This window comes from Corvus cornix, chromosome 3 (assembly GCF_000738735.6).
Source record: "Corvus cornix cornix isolate S_Up_H32 chromosome 3, ASM73873v5, whole genome shotgun sequence".
NCBI lineage: Eukaryota > Metazoa > Chordata > Aves > Passeriformes > Corvidae > Corvus > Corvus cornix.
Window position 1 is genome coordinate 59,951,601 of NC_047056.1, and position 25,343 is coordinate 59,976,943.

The following is a 25,343-nucleotide window of genomic DNA, read 5'->3' on the forward strand; positions in this document are numbered from 1 at the left end:
CAGACATGTGGTCTACACTGTCTCAGGATATCTGCTGAGATGGGGAAAAAGAACTCCAGCCCAACAACGGAAGACAGGCTAAAAAAACTTCCCCCTGTAATAAAGAAATTAAGACAGACAAAGCATCAACCTCGAGTTGAAATGCAGCCATGTTCTTGAACACAGGACAGAGATTTGCTGCCTGTAGTTGCAGCCATTCTTGCCATAATCAGTACTTTGCTGGCTGGATGAGATGCTGTTGCTGTGACTCATCTGGGATATCACCACGCTGCAGGAGAAATCCTGCTGTGAACTACAGTCTGTTCAATGTAGGAGTATTACAGTAGCTCACAGAAATTGTTCTGGGGCACTTACAGATGCCAAGATGCATTACTTCTTCTATTACAAACAGTTCAAGTGGAACAGACTGGAACTACTCATTTGAGTAAGATTTTATTTACTGTTGGTACACATGAAAGAGTTGGGTTTTAGCATCTCTTAACAAAAATGCAATTCTAACACATAGTACACTGCAGATTATAAAATCCTTGAGGAGGCTTGAGCATATGCAAACATACACTACTGCAAGCCCCACTAACTCTCTCTGCACTTGGGTCTGTCTGCCTCTAGCTCCTCTGCATCCTATCTCCACTACATGCTTTCCTCATACACTTTCCTCAACCTTTCTCACTTTTTTCCTATTTAGGAAACAATTTGGGATTTCAGTTTTACTGGAAGGATTGTAAGATCTGTGATAGAGATCTGTTATGTCAAAAATTCTAGGAGCTGGCACCAACCAGATTTTCAGACTAGTGCAATGTTTCCCACATTATCTCTGTACAATAGGCAACTGAAAATCCAGGACACAAAACAAAAACATTAAAAAACACACCAAAATCTCTAATGAAGATTAGGAAACATACCGATAAGTTATGTTTACAAAGCTAGGTAAACAGTGACTGGAGCTCTTACCAATTAAGATGTTCCAGCTCCAGCTCAGCAGGGTTGAGTGTTGCTACTAAGGGAAGTGCGCTTTGCCCTGCTGCATCCGACTCCAAAACTTCTCAGTTCAGTCTTGCAGTGCCCTTGTGGAACAGCAGAATCAGATGCGCCAGGGCCAAAGTTAATGCAAGTTGCAATGGAACATGCAAACACCTTGTTAATCTTCATTAGTGATTTATGCTTATATGTGAAAATATGACCTGTAGCAACCAAGGACGTGTCGTGTTCACACCTGCTGTTCAGAAATGGAGGGAAGCCTTCAGCAAGCACAGGGATGGGAAGCTGCAGGACTAACATCTTAGACCACCACTGCAAAACCTGCCATTGAACTGGGATCAGAGACTAGGAACACTGTCTAACTAGCCAGAAAGCTGCCCAGCTTTTGGGTAGGCTGAGTACAGAGTATGGATCTCAAGCTGTCACCCTTACCAATACCACAGCCTGTTTGTGTAGGGGATGTGGAAAGTATCAGCTTCATTAACTTTATCCAATCAAGGACCTCTTCAATACAAATGGGAATAGTAATCTGAGGGGAAGTGATAAACAAAAGCACGGGGATGCAAACTGTTAGACAAGGGATAAACAGAGACAATGCCAAAAATCTCCAGATACTAATTGATGGACCACTAAGAAACTGAGGGGTGTGCATGAGGTGTGCCTGTGTATTCACTCACAATTCTCAAGTTGAACTAGTCATTGAGTGGCTCTGGGACCTGGCAGGGGTATCAGGAGGTTCATGTGGGTATTTGGGGGGATCCCCAAGTGTGGAGTACCTGTGGAACAAGTGTGTGAGTGCATGTCTATTTGCAAGGGTAAGGGGTATTTGCAAGGGTGGGTAAGGGGATTCAGGCAGGAGGGCTGGGCAGAGAGAGGGGCCACAGCAGTGCTTGGGGGATCCACAAAAGTGCATGTACTTTCACTATTGAATGTCAATCCTTACCAGTCGAAGAGGAGGACAGGAACATGGCTGTAACACCACTCCTGAAAGCGTTGTGTGTGGATGCTGTTGGAGACAGTACCTTGTCTCTGGCAGCCTGAGTAGCTAGCCATGCACACGTCCTCTCTGTGTGTGTGTGTCTCTGGGGTACCTGTTTAGCTTTGCTACTGGTTGAACCTGTAAATAGGAAAGCAGCTGCCGTGTCCATCGTCTGGGAAGGACACCTCTAGGTTTTAAGGCACTTCAGACTGGGCTCCAGCAGCCAGGAAAAACTGTCAGGCTCTGAAGCTGCTGGATGGAACAGCTGCTCGTAACATCCCATAACTGTTTGCTTAAAGCTGATATATAGATGGCCTGCAATACTACAATCATATGAACATTGGCTAAGTAACAGCCCTTCTTTTCATGACCCATACTACCAGCTTCCCATTAAGAAAAAAATTTAATTCACATTGATAGTCTTAGCTCACTGCTCCTGGAAGACTGCTGAGGATTTTGAAATAAAATACAAAAGCAATACATCTTATCCCTCCCAGCAGAAAGAGAGTGGTAAGTAAAAGTATGCCATAAAAATGAAGATAAGCACATACTTTGTTTAGTCACCTAGTTATAGGAGGGTTACATGAACTAACCTTTAGTTGAGAAAAAAAGTTGGAAAGGAAGAGGTATGGAAGCCATCAAATTATAGGGTTAACTTTCTTCTCCATGCTTTCTGCCTATGCTTCACCTCTATGTCCCCATGCTCTGCATAATTTTCAAGTCATTTGTCTTATCAATTAGATATCTTAATGCCTATATGTGCTTCAAAAGCATATACCAAGACAAAAGGTTAAATCTTAAGTTCAAGCAACAGGAGGTTGCCATCAGTTTAAATGGGATTAGAATGCTATTTGTAATTCAGAATTATTATTTCTATTCTCAGTAATTCTTGATGCGTGCCTTGATGCTTTTCAAAATAAGTGCTGCTATGGTTTATAATTTATATGCTTAGGAGTCTTTGGAGGTGTTCTCAAATTTTAAGAGATCAGATCTTGTTTTTCATTCTTAAACATTCATGCTTCAGCATTAAAGTGGCTTATTAAACAATATGATCATCATTATTGTGGAACTTGAAAAGGTTGATCTTTTTATAACCTTAAAAAGTAAAAGAATCATTTTAATATACCCACAGGAATTATGGGAACTTAAATTGTTATTTCTATAGTGACAAAAGTGTGCTTTATGTCTATAAATTTAGCATAAACTTCTACAGAGACCCTGATTTGTAAACATCTGCTTATCTGCACTTTCTTCTTAATTTTAGAATCGCAAAAATTTTACAGCAAATTCATCAGAGTTATTGCATCTTGTAAGCAAAATAACATTATAATCTTACAAGTTGGATGCAGAATTTGTTCAGAAATAAAATGCCTTTATTGCACCTAAATCCTGGAATTCCCTCCATTAAAATCAGTGTGATTTTTCATGTGACGATCGGCTGCTAAAACTGGCAAAAATCTGTGGGGCTGAGGCCAGAGTACCATAGCTTTTCATTTTGTTGCTTGGCAGTTAGGGAAAAATTGTCATTCCACAGAAACTGGCAGATCTAATCATATGTGTAATTTCATATGGTTTTGCTTATCAAAGAAACACATAAGCGGTATGATTTTCTAGGCTTGTATTTTAGTTTATTTGTAGGACTGACACTTTGAATAACCATAAGGAACAGGATACACGTGGCCAAAAAGTGGAAAAATTATTTTTATAAGTTTTCCTGCTGTGTAAAATTTCTTCAATTTTTAGTTTATGAAAATAGTTCAGCTCTGAAGTTTTTAGCAGCAGTAACACACACAGTAAAAACATCACCTATGAGCTCCTTTCAGCATCACAGACTATAAAAATAAAGCACACTAGTCCACATCTCAAAAGAGAATCATAGAATACCCTGAGTTGGAGGGGACCCACAAGGATCATTGAGTCCAGCCCCTGACCCACCACAGGACCATCCCCAACAGTCACATCATGGGCCAGGAGAGCATTGTCCAAACGCTTCTCGAATTCCGTCAGGCTTGGTACTGTGACCTGGGGAGCCTCTTCCAGTGCTCAAACACCCGCTGGTGTTTTACCCTTTCCTAATATCCAGCCTAAACCTCCCCTGACACACTTCAGGCCACTCCCTCGGGTTCTGTCACTGGGCACCAAAGAGAAGAGATCAGTACTTCCCCTATTACACCTTTAGTGTACTAATTTTCCTTGCCTCTTTATATTTCTTATTTTCCTAGTAAGTTCAATTAAAAAATTGCCTTTGCCTCACCTAACTGGTGACTGTAGAGAACAGGCCTCTTCTTTCCTGCAGGCACATCTGAGTAGATGCTTCCAGCAAATGTAATACTACCTTCGCTTCCCTGAACTTTCCCTAGATTTTAATTTTCTGTTACGGTGCATCAATTATCCTGAGGAATTCTTCATATTAAAATTAATTGAAAGGTGCATTCAGCAGCTTATTTTTATGCTCAGCAAGCTGACTGCAGTTAAGTATGCTATGACCACGGAGAAAAATATTTTCTCTGAATATCTTTTTAATCTATGCCTCCCATGTGCTTCTGTACTCTAAAAGCCTTATTTTGGCTTGCTCCCAGTGTTCTCTTGAAACAAAGCCTGGTCTGTCTGTGGTAGATCACTTGTCCGTATGTTACCACACGTGTTCACATCCGAGAAATAGGGTTGGTTACTTCCTCACTTCCGTAGAGGAACCAGGAAAACTCATGTTTTATCGAAGTCACTCCAAGATGTTGACTATCAGAACGGTATTCTGACATTTATAGATAATGCCTACCCTTGCCTCCTCTTCCTTCAAAAACTGTTTCAGAGTGACAGTAAAGACTTTATCCAAAGCAACCTTATGACAAAGCAAGGACTGAAGTCCACTACATGTGTTCAGCATAAAGTAGAGCACAGGAAAAAAAAATATGCAAACAAGTAAAACAAGACAACATTACAGGGAGAATAAGGATTGTATGAAAATACTAACTCGCTTTAGATTCTCACTGATTTCCTTAGCTCTCTATACTTCTCTTCATCTTTTATTTCATAAGTCACTCATTTGTTCCAAGACCTTGAAAGTTTTACTCAGCCCAGCACTGGACAGATTTTTGGTAAAGATAAATCATAATAATTAGTACCCTTAAATCATCAAGAAGCTGAACTAAGTTAATGTATGGTGTAACTACACGGTGTACAGGTTTTACAGAAGAAGAAAAGAAATAAAATGTATCTTTTGTTCAGTATACATGTACTAATGGATAGTGTACATGTGTATTAGTACAGATGTACTAATATTCAGTGAGTGTTTATTTTCAGCAAATAAAAAGTGACTAAATTATTACTTCCAGATAAAACAAGAGGCTTTACAGATAAATCTAGCATGTATTATTAAATATTTGCTTTTACAACATTAATAGCACTTTTACAACAATCCTTGGATACTCTTTGTTGTCCAGCCTTTGAAGAGACACCCAGGATCTTTTCTGCAGACCATAAAGAGTCTTTTCCCCTTTTATGATCAGTCAGAATTGCAGCCACTGGGCATACTAACACCATGCAACCAAGTGCAGTAAACTGAACTCTGAGCTACAGATAACAAAATCCAAACCAAAGCACCATGCAACAGTGCTTGCTTGGGGCTTGAAAGCAGAGCAGCACCTCCTGCTGCCTTGGATGCAACATCATTTTCTTTTCCTTTTTGCAGAGGTGCTGTTTTCCCCAGACGGCTTGGTGCTGCTTAAGCAGGTAACAAAATCTCTGACACTGCAATGTGCAGATACAGTCAACTTTGTGTTGAACAGCTCATTATTAGCTGAAGGGCTCTCATGAAAACGAATAGCCCTGCCCTTCAGGCACTGGTACCAAGGATTGCCGTTTGTCTGAGGAAGTTGCATCCTAGAGAAAGTACAAGAGAAAATTAGTCCTCGTGTCCGTCCTCGCATTTTGAGAGCCAGTACTTCTTTTTCTCCACATTCATCCAAACAGAGCTATCTTTTAGCATAACTGTGTGTGGCTGACAGAGCCCAATTTCTAATGAACACATATGATTAATTGGAATATGAGATGTACAGTTCTAGGGGAAGATCTTTATGAAAGGTCCACTGCAGACCACTTATTATTTTGTAATGATTTGACATCAAATCATTCCCATTAGATTTTGGGGAAGTGTATTAATAGAGTCAAACTATCTCTGGCTGCAAGGACTTGTCATTCACTGACAGATAAATGATGGACTAGAGTATACAACTGTCAAAGTATTTAAATCATGTGCTATGATACAAATTCTTAGATTATCAGGAAACCTACAGAAAAGTAGACCATGAATGTATATTTTTTAATCATTATGAAAAATTTTTATGTCTGCATAGTAAGGCTGGTTGATGTCCTCTTGGTAAAATCCCCCACTTTCTCTGCCATCAGCATCTCAATTTAAAACGTAATCATTGTTAATGATCACTACAGTCAGACATACTCCAGATGAAGAGCTTTCACAGTTAAAGTCAAACTGAGCATAATGAAACCTCCCATAGTTCACTGAAAAAAAAATGCATCCAGAGTATGACTCACCTTTCTTTCCCTAAGAATTATAATGAAGAAACAGTTACGAAAATCTGTCATTCTTTGGTAATTCTTGTATTTTCCCAACTGATATTTTTCAAGATTATCCACCAAAGATACTGAGCTTCCTCTGTATTTTCCTTGTACCTCACTCTCCACTGACACCTTTGGTATACAGGAAAGATTAAATTTAGAACTAACTAGATAGCTGTAGATGTAAGTTATTTCCAAATATTTTGCTTTAAAAGATAGTCTGAGCCTGCAATTGATACTGCTTAAAACTGAGTACAAGAATGAACCATGACAGCTTGACAGAATCTAGTCCAGCAGTTCCAGCCGATTCTGTCACAGACCACAAGAATTTATAAGCTAATTATTGTAAATGGCCCTGCCTCTCTCCTTTCCTGTGATACATTGTATTCTGTATCATTGCAAGGAAATAGTTTCCGTTTCCAAGTCCACTTAAAATGCCACGTTAACCAGTTACCTGGTTACTTTTTTTGTAAATTCATCTCTGTAATTTTGCCAGAATTTAATAGCTTAGGCCTTTTATGAAACTGCATCTGATGTTTTTGTGAAAACTTCACCAAAAACTGGTTGCTTGACTGCTAAATGAGATTGGGGAAAAATACATAGCAACAGTGACATTCATATTTTGAACTGCTTATTTGAAAATCTGAAACTTCTTACATACACATAAATTCTATGCCGATTGTTGGTATAACTGGGACATGAGTTCTGTTATCTGTTCAGGCTCAACAATAACATGAAAGAACAGGACACAGACACACACACACAGAGAATAATGATCTATTCTGCACAAAATTGTAAAATGCCATTCAAAGAAAAATATACCACAAAACCTCTCTTTATGCAACACAAATTTTGCAGGCTAACACCTCAGTTCTCCGTTATTAACCAAGACACCATATTTAAGAATGGGGATAATTCTGAATATTTCACATACTATTCTGTCAATCTTTCTCATATCAATGATTTTTCTTGTAAAAAAGAGTAAGTCAGAAAGAACTGCACAATCATATTAAGTTGAGCCCAGTTATAGACTCTGCAAACACAAAGGATTTGTTGAAGTCCAAGAGTTTTGGGTAGCAAATGAGAATTTTAGAATAAGCAAGATATTGATGTTATTTAATTTTGCATATGAAATCCTGGTTCCACTGAAATTACCAGACAAACTCTCAATGATTCTTTGAGACCACCACATCATGGGCTGCTTTGTGACATGAAGTGAGAAATCTTACCCACACTTTGGTCTAACCTTGCAAACATACTAGCAACACAGTAACTGTCTATAGTATTCTCAGTAAGTGCTACTGCAACCTTTTTCAAAAACTTGTTAATTATCCCATAAACAAGCCAAACCAATCTCTTCACCAACAGTGTGTTGGGTAATTTTTACCTTCTTTGTTAAAATAGCCAAAGCATTATTTTGCTTATGAAAATATGGATTCCTCCTTACACTGTTTATTTGAGATAGCATTTGCATGAGATACTAGAGGGATTAAGTATGCTCAAAAATCGTATTTCATTCATAGTTAGCCAGATCACATTGTCAACTATTTTATTTCTGTTCAGGAAAAACTGTCTAACCTTCCTTCTCTCAGGTCTACTGGTGGGGCAGTCCAATACCTCACCAAGAACAAAACACAAATGTCATAATGCCCTTCTTTCAAAAATATGATCTATCCTCATCAATTCCTTGGACAGACTCTCCAAATCCCACACTTGAGGCTTAACAGTGGACAAGAGTAACTGAGACTCAGCCAACAGGAGTTGCCTGTAAGGCAATGATGTGTCTGCAGAATTTTCTTTCTACTTAGACACATTTGTTTCATTCACTACACTGAGCATGTGCAATATAAACTTCAGCAAGGAGACGCATGCTGGAGATCAACATTATCTCCAACATGTATTTATCCATACAGTTGGAGGGAGTTGCCTAAAATAAACAGCCGGGCCATTATGTTTGTCTACATAACAAGCTTACATTATACAGTTCAAAATAATAGCTTTGATGGAATTTAAATCCCTCTAGAGAAAAGCACTATTTAGCCACAAACTTACAACTGACTGTTCAGCTGAAAAAAATATGTATATGCATGGATATTTTAGGCCAGAAAAGACCATTTTCTTGTGCATACATAAGCAAGGAAATTCAGTTCTGATTTCTGTATCAAGTCTATAACTCCTCCATGAATTACTTGTTTCAGATAGATAGTCTTGGTTTCAATAGAGACAACTCAGCTCTTAGGAGATACTTTAACTCATTCTTTTCATGGTTAGAAATGTTTCCAATTTCAATTGTTATTTTATTTGCAGTTTCAATATTCTGATTTCCAATACATTTTGGTGCATGACGTCTTCTAGGATTAATGACTCTGCTCAGGTGCCAACATTCACAGAGCTCTTTCCACTCACGGTATATAATACTGACTTGATTTTACATAGCACCTGTCATTCAAATGTCTCAAAAAATTCTCACAAGTGTGTAAGAATGGCAAACTTCCTACAGAAATATCCCCGTTTTGCAGCCAGGCAAACTGAAAGAAAAGACACTAAAGATAATATTCACCAAAGGAATTAAAATAACATGGGAACAAGGTGTCTATGCATTTCTGGGAAGGCAGGGTCAGACAAGCTCTCCAAAGTCACAGGCCAACTCTGGCAAAGCCAGGAACAAACCCCTCATTGTCAAGATTCTTATGCCTGTGCTTCCACAACAAGACAATTGTGACCTGAATATATTATTTCTAGATACTGTTGTATGAAGTTCAGGTGTACAACTCTGTATTTGAAACAGCTCAGAAATACACTACAGATTTAATACTGATGCTTCAATTACAGCAACAGTACAAACTGTCCAGCACAGGAATGCAACAGCTTTTACACCATTTAAGCAACTGGCTGCTCTTACCCCTCTTCATACAACGAGACACTTTAAGCCTAATGAATGACAAATACCAATACTCACAGCAAGCCCAAATTTGCCTTGGCAGCTGCTGCAACTCTGACCTGTGGCAGAGAAAATGAAGACCTCAGCCTGGCCGTTCAGTCCCCAGCGACTATGTGTCAATGGAAGCGTGCACACTCAGTCACTTCTTTGCACATCTGAACCTGGGAGGAAGGTTTTCTTCTGGATCAATGAATACTGCTGAGTAGATGAAAGAACGTAATAGGTTCTCTCCAAAATGCAGCCAATAGCTGTCAGAGTGTATTCTGAGAGGAGCTTTATTAGGCATAGACCTCTTACTCTCACAGCCTTATGTCATACAAAGCAGCAGGTCAGATCACGGAAAACTAATGTTTCCAACCACAGGAAATGGGGTTGTAGAACCCTAAGGAAGAAAGTAAATTCTCAATGCATCTATATAATCCTTCCTACAACTCCAATCTTAACTGCTCAAGCACCCTGGGATGTACAGGTTACTGAAATTTTACTGCTATTTTTGAAACAAGGTATATGGGCTTTCACGAATCGTCAGTTTTTTTCGCAGAATGAACATGTGACCTCCTGAAATTTACTGGCCACAGAAAGTATTCAGTACTTGTGTTAGGGTATTTCTAAAAGTTCTCTAAAAAGTGTTTCTCCTGGACTAGAAGAGACATCTTCCCCATTATGTTGCCTTTAAGAGTTTGAATATCACTAATAAGAAAACTAAACATCTTCTTAATATCTTGATTAACTCAATTAACCTATCATATGGTTCATAATATTCTATTATAATAAAAGAAATTAGATGGAAAAAATCTCTCCTTCCAAATCTGAACTTCCAAAGTTCATTCTACTTCAGGGCGTGTTACACATATCATTTAGAAATCTGGAACTCAGACATTTTAAAATCCAGCTGATAAAAGCATATATTCAGAGACATTAAGACAACAACAACAAAAAAATACCACCTTAACATGGCTTAGATAAACTAGAGTGTCATCTTTGCAGAAAGCACATTCCAGAAGGCTTTGGGGGTTCCCCATGATGGCAGCTTATTAGCAGAAACTGATTGTCATGGCTTTGAACGAAAACACTTCTAGCTGCGGAGAGCTGTTTTGGCTTGTTTGTGTAATAAAGGCATAATTCACAGAAAACATTTTTTACATATTTGGGCCATGTAAGAACCAGCACAAGGCCCACAACTACCTAACATACTGAATAAAATCCTACCTTTGTTGAAATACATAAGAAATCTGCCTGTAACTTCACATAGACAGGATCTCAAGACACTACCAGACCAACAGTAACCAAACAAGAATAATTCAATCTTTTTACAGTGTTCTTAAGCTCATAGCAGGAAAAGACAATTTTTGACTGGTATCATCCAATACTCAATCTGTAATATCTAACCCTCCACCAGTTTTGTGACATATATCAAAACTTTCATTAAAATTGAGGATTTATACTGATGCGAAATGTAACAATAGCAGAGAATTCAAATTCTTTTGTCTTTGCTGACCTGTTTAATACATACAACTCTAAAAACTGAAGGAGTTATTCCATGGTGCAGTATGCAGCTCCTAGCTGTGTGCACCCTAGATATAAGCAAACCTAAATTACCATTTGATTCCTGGAGCATTTGCTGCTCTGATGTAGAAAAAAGCACAACAGGAGAAGTGAAGCAAAAGAGAATAGGATGGATCTCCTACACTACAAAGAGAGAAGAGAACATTGCATGGACACAAAAAACCTGAAGGATTTAAAGGACTATTTCACAGAGGAACAGAGTAAGACAGCAATTATCACAACTTATATATAACATCATGTCCATGAGATTGTTACATGTTTTACTACAGTCTGGTATCTTCTCTACATCTATACAATACAGGAGTGACTTGGGTCACATCATAAAATAGGGCTACAGCACTAAGGTGCTTCTGCAGCTATTCTTTGAAGCAAACAACAAAAGTAGGGCCTACAAGCTTCCATATGAAGCAAATCCACTACCTGGTTTTATTATATTTTTTTTAACAAAGAGAGGAGCAACAGTTGCACAAACTCCCCACTCTTGTCCCAAGATTTTTATACACACACACACACACATACACACTCATATATGGAAAAGGCAGGTTTGATTGAGAAAAGTAGAAATTACTGTCGTATCAGCCAGAAGAGCCACATTAGATTCAGATGAATGTTCAAATAATGCAATACTAACTTGTCTACATAGCCATGCTTTCTCCATGCTCCTCCTTCAAGAGCTATCCAGACAGAATGTGGAGAGTTGCTGCACTATAAATATGCAGTCTGTCTCTGTAAAAACAAACAAAACCCATACCAAGAATGAGCAATAAAAAATTTTTACAATAAAGTATCCTGAAAACTAAAACACAAGCCAAATATAAAATTATTAACAGCAGCCATTCATCAACTTCCATTTTATCAAAGCTGTAACATGAAGTAGTATAAACTTTTGGGTTTTGATGGAATCCAGGATCATTTCTCTGTCTGTTTTTCAGATCTCTGCTGCCGCTCATATTTTCTGTTTTTACAGTCTGATCATGATGACTGATAATCCTTCTGAAAAATCTGTTTAAAGCAAGTTATGCTCAGCAACAGTCATCCCCTAGCTTTCGCACACAATGAGCTTGTTTAATCACAGCCACATGGTTTTACACGTGACATACGCAAAAGTGATTTTAAATGCTTTTTCAAACATTTCTATTGTTTTGACCAAATCTCAAATTCTATTTTTTAAGGAAAACCTCACTGCATCTAAAACAGTAAGAAATGTATAAAGTAGGATCTGTAGACATATTCTGTCTTATCCTCTCCTTGATGTTTCTGTCTGAGAAGGTAATTTCCCATCAAGATGAAATTTTAGGCACAGGAATTGCAGAAACCTGCCCAGCACCTTAATTTCAAGGTCCATGTAATTACATGCTCAAAATCTCAGCTTTTGAAAAAACAAACTGCCTCAAGATCTAGATAAAAAATGTTGAGAACCTGAACCTCATGCTTATCTTAGCAACCTCTGTGAATACCCATTCCTGCAGACCCTCTGTCTACCTTCCGTACTGTGAACCCATGTATGTGGGCTGGAGTGTGGCTGCACATCCCCCCAGGACACATCCCACAGCACACCACTCAGTACCTCACAGTCTAAAAGGCAGAAATATGGTGGAAAAGGAGACAAGAAGCAGTACAAACACACATATGACCATGCTAAGGACAATCTTTCAGAGCAATGCAGCTGTTGAACACAGGCTTTTCAATTGAGTGTTTGCAAAGAGTTCTGAAACTACAAACCTCTGGAGAGCAGCTGGCACAACAGATCAGACCCCTTTTCCAGTGCCCTTTAGCTGCTCTATGTCAAAGCCTCTGCTGTCACTGCTCAAGACCTGAGTGTTATTCCTACCATGTGTTTTCTCTTCTGAACTGCTTACCCTTGGCAAATGCCAACAGCTGGCCTCATCATTCCTTGTGGATTTACTGAAAAACATGAAGGAAAACAGTGTTATGATATTAATGCCACACATACTTCTAGCCACACTGCATAAGACCCACTTCCTTCAGTTACTCAGACAAGAGCCTCCCTACTACTTGATTAAGATATTATTTGCAAAAATTATAGTCTTGTTGCTATAGAATAATTGACATTTTGTTGCTGTACTATTGACCAATCTATCTACATTCTGCCTTCATAATATCATTATATTCACAGTCCTGCAATTGTCAAGGAGTGAGAATTTACCTACAGTTGTTTACCCACAATTTTTTATCAAAGTATAACAAACTCTGTCAGTTTGTGTGTTTCCTGCTACAGCACCCAGCTACTGAATGCCTGTAGTGGAATCAAATGTAGGTGATTGAGCACAATATTGAGACTATTAATATAAAGCAATCGAAGAACCCACATAATAAACATTACCCAGACCTCCAAGCTTCAGGTCTAACCTGAGAAGCCACAAGCCTCTGAGTCTTAGAAGAGTTTTTTGGAAATATGGGTATTTCCAAGCACAGTCTCACGGTTGGAAGAGCAACATTCTCAACTAATTTCAGAGCACATGACTCATCGGAAAAACCTTCCAATTTATATTTCCATAACATCAGCACCGTCTCCAAGGGCCTTCTCGATTCTAGACTGGTTTAACTAGACTCTCTCACTTTCCCCCTCTGAATTCATAGTCTGCTGTAGCAGACCTTCCACATTTTCCTTTTCCTTTTCCTTCCCATTTCCCCAGCAAATGTTTCTTCAACTGTGAGAACAGCTAGATTAGGAAAGAAAGCTCCGAACTGAATTCCGAAGCCCATCTCTTCAGTCACAAGGTTTAACAAAGTCATACTTAACCTGAGGGTGATGCTGATCTTGGCTTCTTAAGGAGTTTTAAGCAATGGCCCATTTCCAAAGCACTTAATATTCTCAGCTGAAAATTACCTCCTAAGCACAAACCTGAAAACCAAGATTGACAGACCTTACTCAGAATTAAATTTGGTCTAGTAACAACTAGAATATTCTATAAAAGAGATAAAGAGTTTTCCCTGAGTCTAGGTCTAAACTCTGGAAGGAAGGAGTGCAGAAACTAAGGGTCACACAGACCACTTTCTGCTCCACATTCTCCCTTTGGACTTTGCCTTCCCTAACGCAGGGTAGATACTTGGTAACATGCACACTGACAAAAATGTTTGTAAAAGCAAAGATTAAGTACTTTTAAAATTCTTCGGAGAAAGTAAGAAAACCCACGACCATCACATCATGAAGTCATAGACTCATTTAGATTGGAAAAGACCGCAGAGATCATGATCCTAACCAGTACCTTAGCACTCATTTCCAAGTCCACCACTAAACCATGTCTCTACATGCCACATCTACATGCTTTTTAAGTACCTCCAGGGATGGTGACTCAACCACTTCCTTGGCAGCCTGTTACAATGCTTGACAACCCTTTCAGTGGAGAATTTCTTCCTAACCTATAATCACACGCATGCTGTAAAAGCTGCGCAACAAAACATTAAAAAAAGCTATACTACTTCATCTGGGCCCAGCCTCTCGTAGTCTAAGTCTGATTCTGTGATAATCTCATCTCTTTTACAGGAATTAGATAATGTATGGAATGCCATCTAGTCATAATCTCTGAATTTCACAGGGAAAAACCAACCAAACACCAATCTAACTGAATTTTAAAGTTCACAAGATTAAGAACTTTAATAAAAAAGAACTACAGTCTCAGCAATTTTCATTATCATTTCAACTGTACAGTCAGTAGGACAACAAAAAAATTACAAACTGTGTTCTTCAAAACACAGCATTGCTTGTCCTTAATCAGTAAATGCTTCTGTGTGTAATTTAATTGGTATGTATATTGGTTGCAAGCTTGTCTCAGACTCATGTCTTTCTAATATAATATAGTCTACTGAACTATGTTCCAGCAATGTATGCAGATATTCCACCATGGGCACCAGTTAATGAGGCCACGTCCTGCGAGAATAATATTGAATTAGCAAAAGAATGGCAATAAATTCAGAATAGGCATCTGCAAAGTAATTTGAGAAGAAATGTCTTCCTGGAAAAGAGCAAAGCAAATACTTTGTAGGGGTCATAGCAAGGGTTTGGGGAAAACACTTTGGCACTGAATTAATGCAAAGGGATTCTACTGCTCTAAAGACTATAAACCATATTAATGGCAAGACAGGACTTCCCAAAAAGAGTCTGTTAGGCCTCTGGATGTTTATTATTAATATCTGCTAGCCATTTTTGTACAGGCTACTATTACCAGGCAAATAATTGTGACAGTAAGGAACTGTCAGCTAGAGGTTTATTTTGTGTGCAGGTTTTGTGCTTGTTTGGTAAATCTCTTGTAATCCATTTGGGAGTATGGGCACACTATCAGTCAGGTTGGAAGAGACCACAGTAGGTCATCTCGTCCAGCCTCCTTTCTCAAGTAGGGTTATCCTAGAGAACATGGCATAGGATTGTGTCCAGACAGTTGTTCAATATCCCCAGTGAGGGAGACTCCACACCCTCTCCAGGCAATCTGTTCCACTGCATAGCCACTGCACAGCAAAAAGTTCTTCCTCATATTCAGGTGGAACTTCCTGCGCATCAGTTTCTGTCCATTGCCTCTTGCCCTAGTGGTTTGCACCACCAAGCAGAGCCTGGCTCCATCCTCTTGGATGTCTCTCCCTTTTAGACATTTATACACACTGATCAAGTCCCCTCCCAGTCATCTCTTCTCAAGGCTGAACAGGCCCAGATCCCTCAGCCCTTCCTCATAAGAGAGGCGCTCCAGTCCCCCAGTCATCCTCATAGCCCTCCACTGGACCTGCTCCAGGAGCTCCATGTCTCTCTTATGCTGAGGATCCCAGAACTGGAAACAGCACTCCAGATGTGGCCTCAGCAGGGCTGAGTACAGGGGCAGGATCACATCCCTCATGCTGCTGGCAATGCTTTTCCTAATGCACTACAGGATTCTGTTGGCCCTCTTTGCCACAAGGTGGCCACTCTCTTGGTGTCCCAGTATGTTCTTCCACCAATTCCACAAACTTTGTGCATCCAAAGATAATGTTCCAAATTCCATTTTCTATATTACTGTGATAGCAAACTGACATCAGATTTCTTTTAACATAATTAGAGCAGACAATATCTTCCAAATATAGCTTTTAACATACTACTTCTGTTTAAAATCTGTGTACATTAGGATCATTGTAGTAAGATAGCTTCAGCTGAGGTGGAAAAACATTCTAACAAATCATGGATTTCATGCTCAGTACTGGCTGGTGTCCCCAGGCACAGGCCCAGGTAGTGGGCTCTTTCACACTACCACAAGGATGCTAGGGACATTAGCAATCAAGGTCAGCTAACACCCTCTCAGGCACTTAGCTGGTTCAGTCCAGAAGCTCTTTCCAAACAGTCAGTTTGGATATGACCATCTGAAAGACAGTTTAACACCCACACAGAGCCAGACCACTCTGGCTGACCTCACGGCCAGAAAACAGGTCTTGGCTTCATCAGTTTCTTAACACACATACAGCAAAAACATATCAGAAAGAAAAATCTGTGTAAGTATGGTAGCTAAGTATTCATGATAAATACCAGTTAATTATCCAGTGTTTGAAGGATGTCCCCGTTATGCTTATTGTGCTCACTGGTCTTCTGCGAGACAATGACAAATTGAATAGATCAACATGTTGATAACTTTTGGGTTTAGAGTATTAGTCTGCTTGCAAATGAAAACAACAGTTCACCTAACTTCCAAGTACTTCAAAATGCAGTTTCAATCTTTGTAAACAAGCAATCCTTCATAGCTCCCTTTCCTTTAATATGTCTGTTTGAACTGATTTACTTACAGTGTATCTTCTGGAAGAAGTGTTTAACATCATTTTTGCAGAACATTTTACTTACTACACAACAAAGACAGTTCATTTAAAATGCATCTCAGGGAGACAAGAATTAATCTCTTAATTTTCCAGTCTGATTTTCAAAATGCTTCAAAAAAGAAATACCACCACATCTTTTATTCTTACTATTATCTCCATGATTTGAGTTTCTTTCCATTTATAACACTGGATGTAGCATAATTTATCTTTAGAAATGCAACTTATTATATCTAATTCTCTTTCTGCCTTCATATTTTTTCTATCTTCAATATTTCCATTTTGTGTTTTGCTCTTTTTCCCCTTTCCCTTCTCCCTCTCCTGTTTTCTTCCTTCCTTGTTCTTTTTTTTTGTCTGTTTTCCGTCATCTAACTTCTCCTTCCTACAAAAATAATAGTCACACCTCAGGTGAAACAAGCCAGCTGTTAAATACACAATAATTTATAGCAAGAAGCAGACCTCTGCCAAGTCTCAGACACTGTATCAGGTTTATTCAGTTGACCCCACCCTGACATCCACGTCTCTAGAAAGCACAGTTGCAGGGCACATCCCTTTTTCCAAGCAGAGGGCTGCCTCACACCTTATACACCAAGTTTGTCTAGCAGAAGATCATGCAAAAGACAGAACCTATAGCAGCTGTTATGTACACCCTGTGTGCTCCAAGGAACAGTCCTTGGGAAAGCTTGTTTGCTGCAGCAAAATGCTGCCCCAACACACAAGGTTGCTTTCATTCCTCTTTATGAAGGAATACATCAGTTGTACATCTCACATGTACATTACATATGTGATATGCCTTTGTTACTTTGAATTACCCAAAGGAAAGACAAAACTCCAGGATTTTGAGCAACAATTTTACACCAGATGGATGGACAAATAATAGCACTTTTTTTTCATCTAATACATAGCAAAGTGGAAGGAATAAAATTAACTAGATAAAAACTTGTTCTTCAACAATGTGCAACTGATTACAGAAAAGCAGAGCAATTTATTCAGACACATTCAGATGGAGAATGTGAAAAAACCCTTATATTACTGCTACCACTATGATACCGAATTCAACATGTGACATTTATAACAGGCTTCTAATTAATGGGCTTTTAGGGTGATTTAAATTGACAGAAATTAAAATTACTTTCAGAATTTCACCTTTATTAGAAAAAAGTAGTGTAACTACTATTGAAAAGATCTAAAAAACTTGGTTTGATATCACATTCAGTCTCTGAGCTAATGCTACATTTCACAGGTATCAAAGCACAAACCTCTACTACTTAAAGAATTTAGTGAAACTAACCAATTGTCAGAACTCGTAGGCCATTAGCACCCAACTGTATCAATGCTTTGTCGAAAAGGTCCTTTCCATTTCACACCTAGCATGAATGTAGTTTCAACTGACTCAAATTTTAGCACTTTTTATCAATGGGTTTTAAAATCTCAATACTGGGATGCTCAGTCCAACTCTATCTGTGAAACAGCAACTAGAAAAAACAAAATAATGTAAAAAGGGGTTTTTCCTCTTTCCTTCTACTTCTTTGTCTTTGAACTAGATCCTATGAAAAGTAACCTATGCTATATTTTACATCTCTTGAGATTTTAAAAATCTGATTTATTATTGTGTGTATCTAAAGCATTCTTCATTGAAGTGACAAAATCCTGGTTTTTCTGATTAAGTTAGAGTTTCATCGTTCAGCTTAGTGGGGAGAAATTAAAAGACAATTTAGAGAAATATCTCCTTTGTTTCTGCTTATTTCAATAGGAGGAAAATGGTCACACTTCCAACAAAAGGAACAATTCCAGTGGTATATAAATGATAACAACATGTTGATATAGACAGACACAAGAGAGTAAAGTGAAAACCATTTACATTTCACATTAGACTTTTCAGAATCTTTATGCACAAAAAAAGGTAGTTTATTGCTTTATTTTCCACAAGTCTGTTTTTCCTGAAAAGCTCTGCTGTATCATTACATCTCATTTGCAATGTTCCTCAGATGCCTAGTTTTGGTTAGGTGGACTTGCATCACCCTGTCACACTTTTTTAGGTACTAAAACATGCAGAAAAAAGAACAATAACTTTCCCCAACCAGAAACACAGATGGGCAGAAGAAATTACTGAGGATGAACATCTTTCTTTTTGGTAGGTCTTCTGGACATAAACTTGTTTTAAAACCATCAGGTACTCTTTTGCTGACAAATTCAGCAAAAGACTAAAGAAAACTGAGTGATACAAACACGTTCTGCTACTACTGCAGATAAAAGACTTCAAGTACTTCTGTACTACAGGTTATCCATCCCACTTGACTAGCTGTGCAAATAAAGAAAAACTTGATTTTTAAAAAAAGGCATCTCTGAATCATGTAGTTTAAAATCACTGATCCTGTAAGAAAGTTCAGGACAGAAAATGTAATTTCATTTATACTAAGAGACTAATATAATGTCAGTATTTCAGTACTAAGTTCTGCCATCATGTCACTTGGGCTGCCTCTGGCAAGATTCACCTATCTGAGCAGTTACACATTTAGATACACCCGGTACTGAATTGTCTGATGTGGCAATGGTTAATGATGGAACAGAGTAACAACATCTTGCTTCAGAGTTAGGCTGAAGCATCAGCATGAAAGTTTAGAACAGTGCTCATTCTCACACGCTCCACAAATGATGGACACTGAGAAGCTGGCAAAACTAGTGGGCAGAGCAACAGCTGGGTAAACATCTGCTCAGTAGTTTAATTCACTGATGTTGTCAGCATTCCACCCTTCCATGCAACCAACAGTCCACTTAACCCACACAATCTCTGGGTAAGTAAGTTCTTATGTTTTATCCAGTGAAAGAGAAATGCAGAAACTTTTCCTCACAGTATATTTATTGTATAGCTAAAGTACTAACTGAAACTAGAGCACTAACTCAAGCACCGCCTGCAATTTCCATTTCTCCACTTCTAGTAGGCTTGGAGAGTGTACACGACTTCCCTACGAAGATTTTTAACTCAACTATTTATTAGCACCTTTGAGTTACTCAAAAGCAGTTAGCAGCACAGGAAGCAATACAAAGATTCTGCTGATAAATGGGCATTGAGAATGGACCCCCCTAAATCCTGACAGTAAGGGATTTCTTCCCACATCCATCATAATGCAGCATCAAAATTTTTAACAGGGTTTCAGAGAATAGATTGAAATCTTGTTAAGGCTTCTACACAGAACTGTAGTACAAACTACAGTATTCTACCAGGTTTTCAGCTGCCTTTCCAGAACTGGTCTCCTTAGACTCTGTTTATCAGCCTCATACAGAGGTCTGAAGCACCGTAAAATGTTTGAATTGGCATGACATGGCTACATTTTCATGTTTCACATCTTCATATGTTTTACTCTCCTATCTTGCACACCAGAAAATGATTTGCACCTGCCCCTTTGTTCCAGTATCATGAGATCAAACATGTAGATTACAAATAACTGAACTATTATAAAGCACAATGGCACCAAATCAAATTGAGGCAACACTAGCTAGGACGCACAGCTCCCCTTCTACTACATTCACTACCACTATTACAGACAAGACTGCCAGGATTCTATCGTTAATTTAAAAAAAAATAGGAAACTATTCATGACAATAGGTTTCATGTATTTTATATTATAACTTTTTCTGGTTTCAGTAATTTTAATGGGTGTTTCCACTGATTTTCAGCATTTCTGATTTCTGGCTCCTAAAATATACTGAACAAAACACAAAAAGTAGCAGTCTCCTCCTGCTGTTCCACTGATGTACTCTACTCCTTAACCAATTTTCACTTTGCATTTTCCCCTTTCGCCCCCAACAGGTGAGAGTCAACAGAGAATATACAACCCATGAGATGTGGCTGAGGTGAGCACCGGCACAAAGCATAGATATTTTGTGTCAGGTATTTTGTGTTGTAGGCCCAGCATTCAAGGAAGTGGAGGCAGAACACACAGAGAGGGCTTGGTCCAGAGAAGGTCTAGTAGTGCAGTTAAGACAGTGAAGAGTTTCACTGAAGTTACCAGGACAAATTGCCATGTGCAATGAACTCAAGACCTTGGGTGATCATTAGGGATGAAGTTGGAACTGCACACCTGCTTGAGAGTGAGCAAACATTCCAGTCCTTTGTCAGAGCAGGGCTTGCTTAGTCCATACTTCACAGGATTAGATTCAAACAGCCCACTTTTTATAATCTGATTACAGAGCTTCCACAAAAATGAATTCCAGTGAGGTTATATTGGGCAAAACTATGTCTGTACATAGAATAAAGTAATTCTAACGTGCTCAATGCTTGCATCAGGTGTCCAACTTCCAGTTGGATCATTGTTGCAATCCAACCAAGGAGCAACAAACAAAATGTTTCTATGCCAACAAAATATCAATTATATATGATTTTATTTCCCAAATTACTAGTTAAGTACCTCAATATCTTTATCCATGACAGTGTTTTTCTCTTCTCAGGACAAAATATCTAATTGTAACTCATGTTTTGAATTTCTAAAAATTATCTTACAATTATCTTCTAACAAGTATTTAGCTAAACATACATTTCCTGCCAACAAAAGTACACTAAACAATTCCAACTTGAATGACCCTTTAGCTTAATCATTAAGGAACTTCAGTTACATTCAATGGAAATATAATTTTATGGTTTAAATGTTGGGATTTTTTTCACACTTTCTACAAAGCAGCACCAAAACTACTAAAAAAAAATGCAGTTTCTTCCTATCTGGACACTTGGTTTCCATCACATGGATTCTATGCATCATCTACTTAGAGAAAAATAACAGAATAGTTGCTAGTGTATTGAGCTAGCACGAAGGTAAGGCAGAGAAGACAAAACCTTTGCTGACAGAATTTTATTGAACAATACAGTCCTCAGGTCCTAAAAGCATTATGAAGTGCAAGTCCACTACATCGCTACAGGTTATTTTGTAGTTCATGGTACACAGAATGCTACACTAAAGGAATACTTTTGTCTGGATACTTTTGCCTTTGAACAATAAAACCAGTTTTATTTTTCGTAACTACTGCATACAATAGACTATTAAGTGTCAAGTAGATACAGCTACTGCAATTCCAGATCTGCACAAAAGCTGCACACGTATTGAATTCAAGCGCAAACACTAACAATATTTATGTTAGTACGCTCTCAGGAATATCTGCCATGCATCCGAGCTGTTCGCAGTACTTTTGTTTCAAAGTCTGCCTCACTAGTAAGCTTATATCTACCCGGTGAACGATTTATTTAGCACTGAGTTATGTTCGCACGCAAGGGAATAGAGCAATCCCCATCTGTCTCTCATCCTTCCAGATACCCAGCGCACCACCATTTTCCCCGCAAACAAAGGTTAAGGAAAGCCCAGCTCCTGTGAAAATAAAGGCAAAGGGGCAACTCGCGGGGTCGGGAGCGGCACGGGGGGCGCAGCCTGGGGGCAGCCCCCGGCGGGGCAGTGCCGGCCGGGATCCCGACCGGCGGGGCAGGCAGCGGCAGTACTAAAGTATTTCGGACCCAAGCGCAGACAAAAGAGGGTGTGTAGCAGCTGCGCGGAGCGCGGCAGCCGCCGGCACGCCAGCCCGCTCCGCTCGGGAGGCATAAAGTCCATTTCTGGCAAGGAAAAACCCACCCACCCGTGCCGCTCCCCTCCTGCCCCTCGCCGCCGATGTCAGGGGCGCGCTTCCCGGTGCCCCCAGCCACCGCCGGCAGGAACGGGCAAGGCGCAGCCCCTCCGCTCCCGAGGAGGGGTGACGGCTTCGGGCGGGTTGAAGTTTGGGGACGAAAGGTAGACCTCGACCACACGCACTCCCACTCGCCTCGCCGCTTACCTGTGGGGAGGTGCGCGGTGCCCGCAGCCCTCCCGGCGCAGCGAACTGCGGAGCTGCGCCGTGCCCGTCAGACACGGGGCTTCTCCGGTGAGGCGGCGGCTGGCTCAGGGAGTGACAGGGCGGCGGCTCCCCTCGCCCTTCCCCGGCACCGTGCTCGGCGAGAGGCGGGCGGGGGCAGGCATGGCGAGCAGGCAGGAGCGGGGCCGGGGCGGTCACTGCCGGCCGGAGGAGGACGCCCGCCGCCCGGGGGCTGCGCGCCCCCCCGCCGCCGCCAGCGCACGGCCAGCCGGAGGCGGCCTCCCCCTGCTCGCCCCGCGGCGACGGGCGGGTGCCATAGCAGCGCTCCGCGGGAGCCGCCGAGAGGGGACGGCCGCCAAGCAGCCGCCCCGGGGGGCGTGGGCGGGCGGCGGCTCCGCGGCGCAAAAGTTTCCCGGCTCCTCAGCAGGGTGTCCCCGGCGCCGCGGGGGTGGTGGAAGGGGACGGACCCCGCTCTCACAGCCCGCCCGAGCGCTCCGCTCAGCGCCCCGCCGCCCCGCCCGCGGCAAAGTTTCACTCCGAAACCGCGCGGTTGCGGCCCTATCTCCATGGAAACGACCCCCTCGTTTCCCTCCGCTCCCCACGGGACGAGGCGGAGGCAGGCAGCCCTGTAGCCAGTCGCGGCGATGGGAGGCAGACGGGACGAGTCCGGCGGGCGCTAGGCAGGTCTGGCCGCAGGCACCGCCCGGGACGGGACGGCGGCCGGAGAAAGGGGCAGGCTGAGCCGCGGTACCGGGACACGGTTCCTTCTCTACCTCCCGCCCCCGGGGAAGTTTGCCGGCTCCCCCAAGGAGAGCGCGAGCAGCCGCTCCCGCCGGGACCAGCCGGCCGGAGCGCCTCCTCCGCGGGACCTCCCCGCGCTGCTCTGCCGGCAGCCCCGCCGGAGCGGCGGATTTGTAGCGCGCCCGGTTCCGCCCCGCCGGGCTCGGGGCCGCGGCCGCGAGGGAGGAGTCACCGGCGCGGGAGGGGAGCGCGGGGGTGCCGGTCACGGTGTCGCGGGCGCGCCTGCGGTCTCCCGGCGGGAATCGGCCTTTCCTGGCGGGGGTCGGTCTTTCCTGACGGTGCAGAGGGGAGCGGGGGCCCTCCGGGTTCCCGCCCTCCCTGACCCCGTGTGAGAGCGCGACGGGAACCGTGGGAGCGCAGAATGATTCACCGCAATGTGGGGGCTCTTGACCTCGGATGCAATTACCTTTTATGATTCAGCTTTTCCTTTTTACGCATATTTTGGGGAGTTTCTTTTGAGGCCGCCCGCCCACCCCTCGTGTCCAGCCAGAGACGGCAAAGTTTATCTACCTGGTGCTCGCACCTTCCAGTCGGGCGAGGTAATACAGCAGATGGGCTTGGGAGAGGGGATGACTCCAGCCTGCATGGGAGCTCTCCACATCAAACATGTCTTTTGGGGGGAAAATAAGAACGACCCCGCACTTGCTTTGCGTTGGTAGCAGGTTTTATTTCGTATTTTAAAGTTGATTTAAGTGTTGCCTTTTTCTTTTATTCAATTTACTGTAATTCTACCTAATGCATCTCCCAAAAAAAGACAAATACTGACCTTGGTATAAGCATATCTAAATTTTTCTTGGGAACTGCTTTCCTCAAGACAGTGACTTAGGAGCTACCATCCATCCTGTAATAGTACTTCCAGTCCTAACTGCATGCAATTGCTTTGTGGTTTTACAATGTGTTGTCAGTTCTCAGTGTATGCTTTATAAAGAATATAATCCTGGTGGCTGCAGTGGCTTCTGCATTAAATACATCCTCCATTATCACCTTATTGTAGCAAGGAGATACAATGCCAACAACTCTGGACTAGCAAAGAGGCAGGTACTGTTCCTCAGAAGTTTGAAACATTGCATTTCCTGCTGTTCAGCATGCTTTGATTCAAGGAATAAAGAATCACTTTCAAGTGTCAGATTTCTGTCTGTTCATTCAGCTCTTGCTGGATCTGTAATTTGGTTTGTGTGTGATGTAACATGTATTTCATGTCAACTAGCGAGAGGACTGGTATGCAGGCAGTTGTCAACTTCAGAAATGTCAAATTTTGAAAGACCCAGCTGTGTATCACACAGAGGCAATGGATGAAAGGATGATACATGCCGACCAAATCCCAAGTAGATGCAATATGTCTACAAGTAAAAAATCAGAAATTTTCTTTAGCATTTATGGAAAATGTAGATGTGGAAGAGATAGGGAAATGTCACCCTCCTGTGCTGTCAGTAGATGATGAAATGTTGACCAGGGATGTGACATGAACATGCTGGTTTCACCACTGTTCTTGTACTGACTCTGGAAAGGCTGGGGCTTTTAAATCTACAAGGCAAAAAATTTGTTCAGTTCTTGCTAGTGACCTTTCTTTTCCCTCCAACAGTGGATGAGGTAGAGTATCACCGTGCCTTTTTTCTTGTCATTGTTTAACCCCAGCTGGCAACTGAACACCACACAGCCACTTGCTTGCTCTTCCCTGGTGGGATGGCAGAGAGAATCACAAGAGCAAAAGTGAGAAAACTCATGGGCTGAGATAAAGACATTTAATAGGCAAAGCAAAAGCCACGTATGCAAGCAAAGCAAAACAAGGAATTCATTTACCACTTCCTGTGGGCAGGCAGGTGTTCAGCCATCTTCAGGAGAGAGGGGCTTCATCATGTGTAACAGTGACTTGGGCAGACAAAT

The 25,343-nt window shown here is 41.2% G+C and overlaps 1 protein-coding gene across 3 annotated transcripts in view; it reads right to left on the reverse strand.

Moving 5' to 3' along the window:
- Window positions 1-22,921, reverse strand: part of TMEM200A (transmembrane protein 200A) — a 52,711-nt gene extending 29,790 nt beyond the window's left edge. The window contains exons 1-4 of one of the 3 annotated variants that reach the window (XM_039569465.1): window positions 22,641-22,921; window positions 13,804-13,905; window positions 12,899-12,944; window positions 11,671-11,765 (exon numbers count right to left, since the gene is read on the reverse strand). The gene's annotated coding sequence lies outside the window, so the exon portion shown is untranslated. The remainder of the gene's footprint in view (window positions 1-11,670; window positions 11,766-12,898; window positions 12,945-13,803; window positions 13,906-22,640) is intronic. The other 2 variants (XM_039569464.1, XM_039569463.1) reach the window with 2 other exon arrangements.
- Window positions 22,922-25,343: the final 2,422 nt, after the last annotated feature.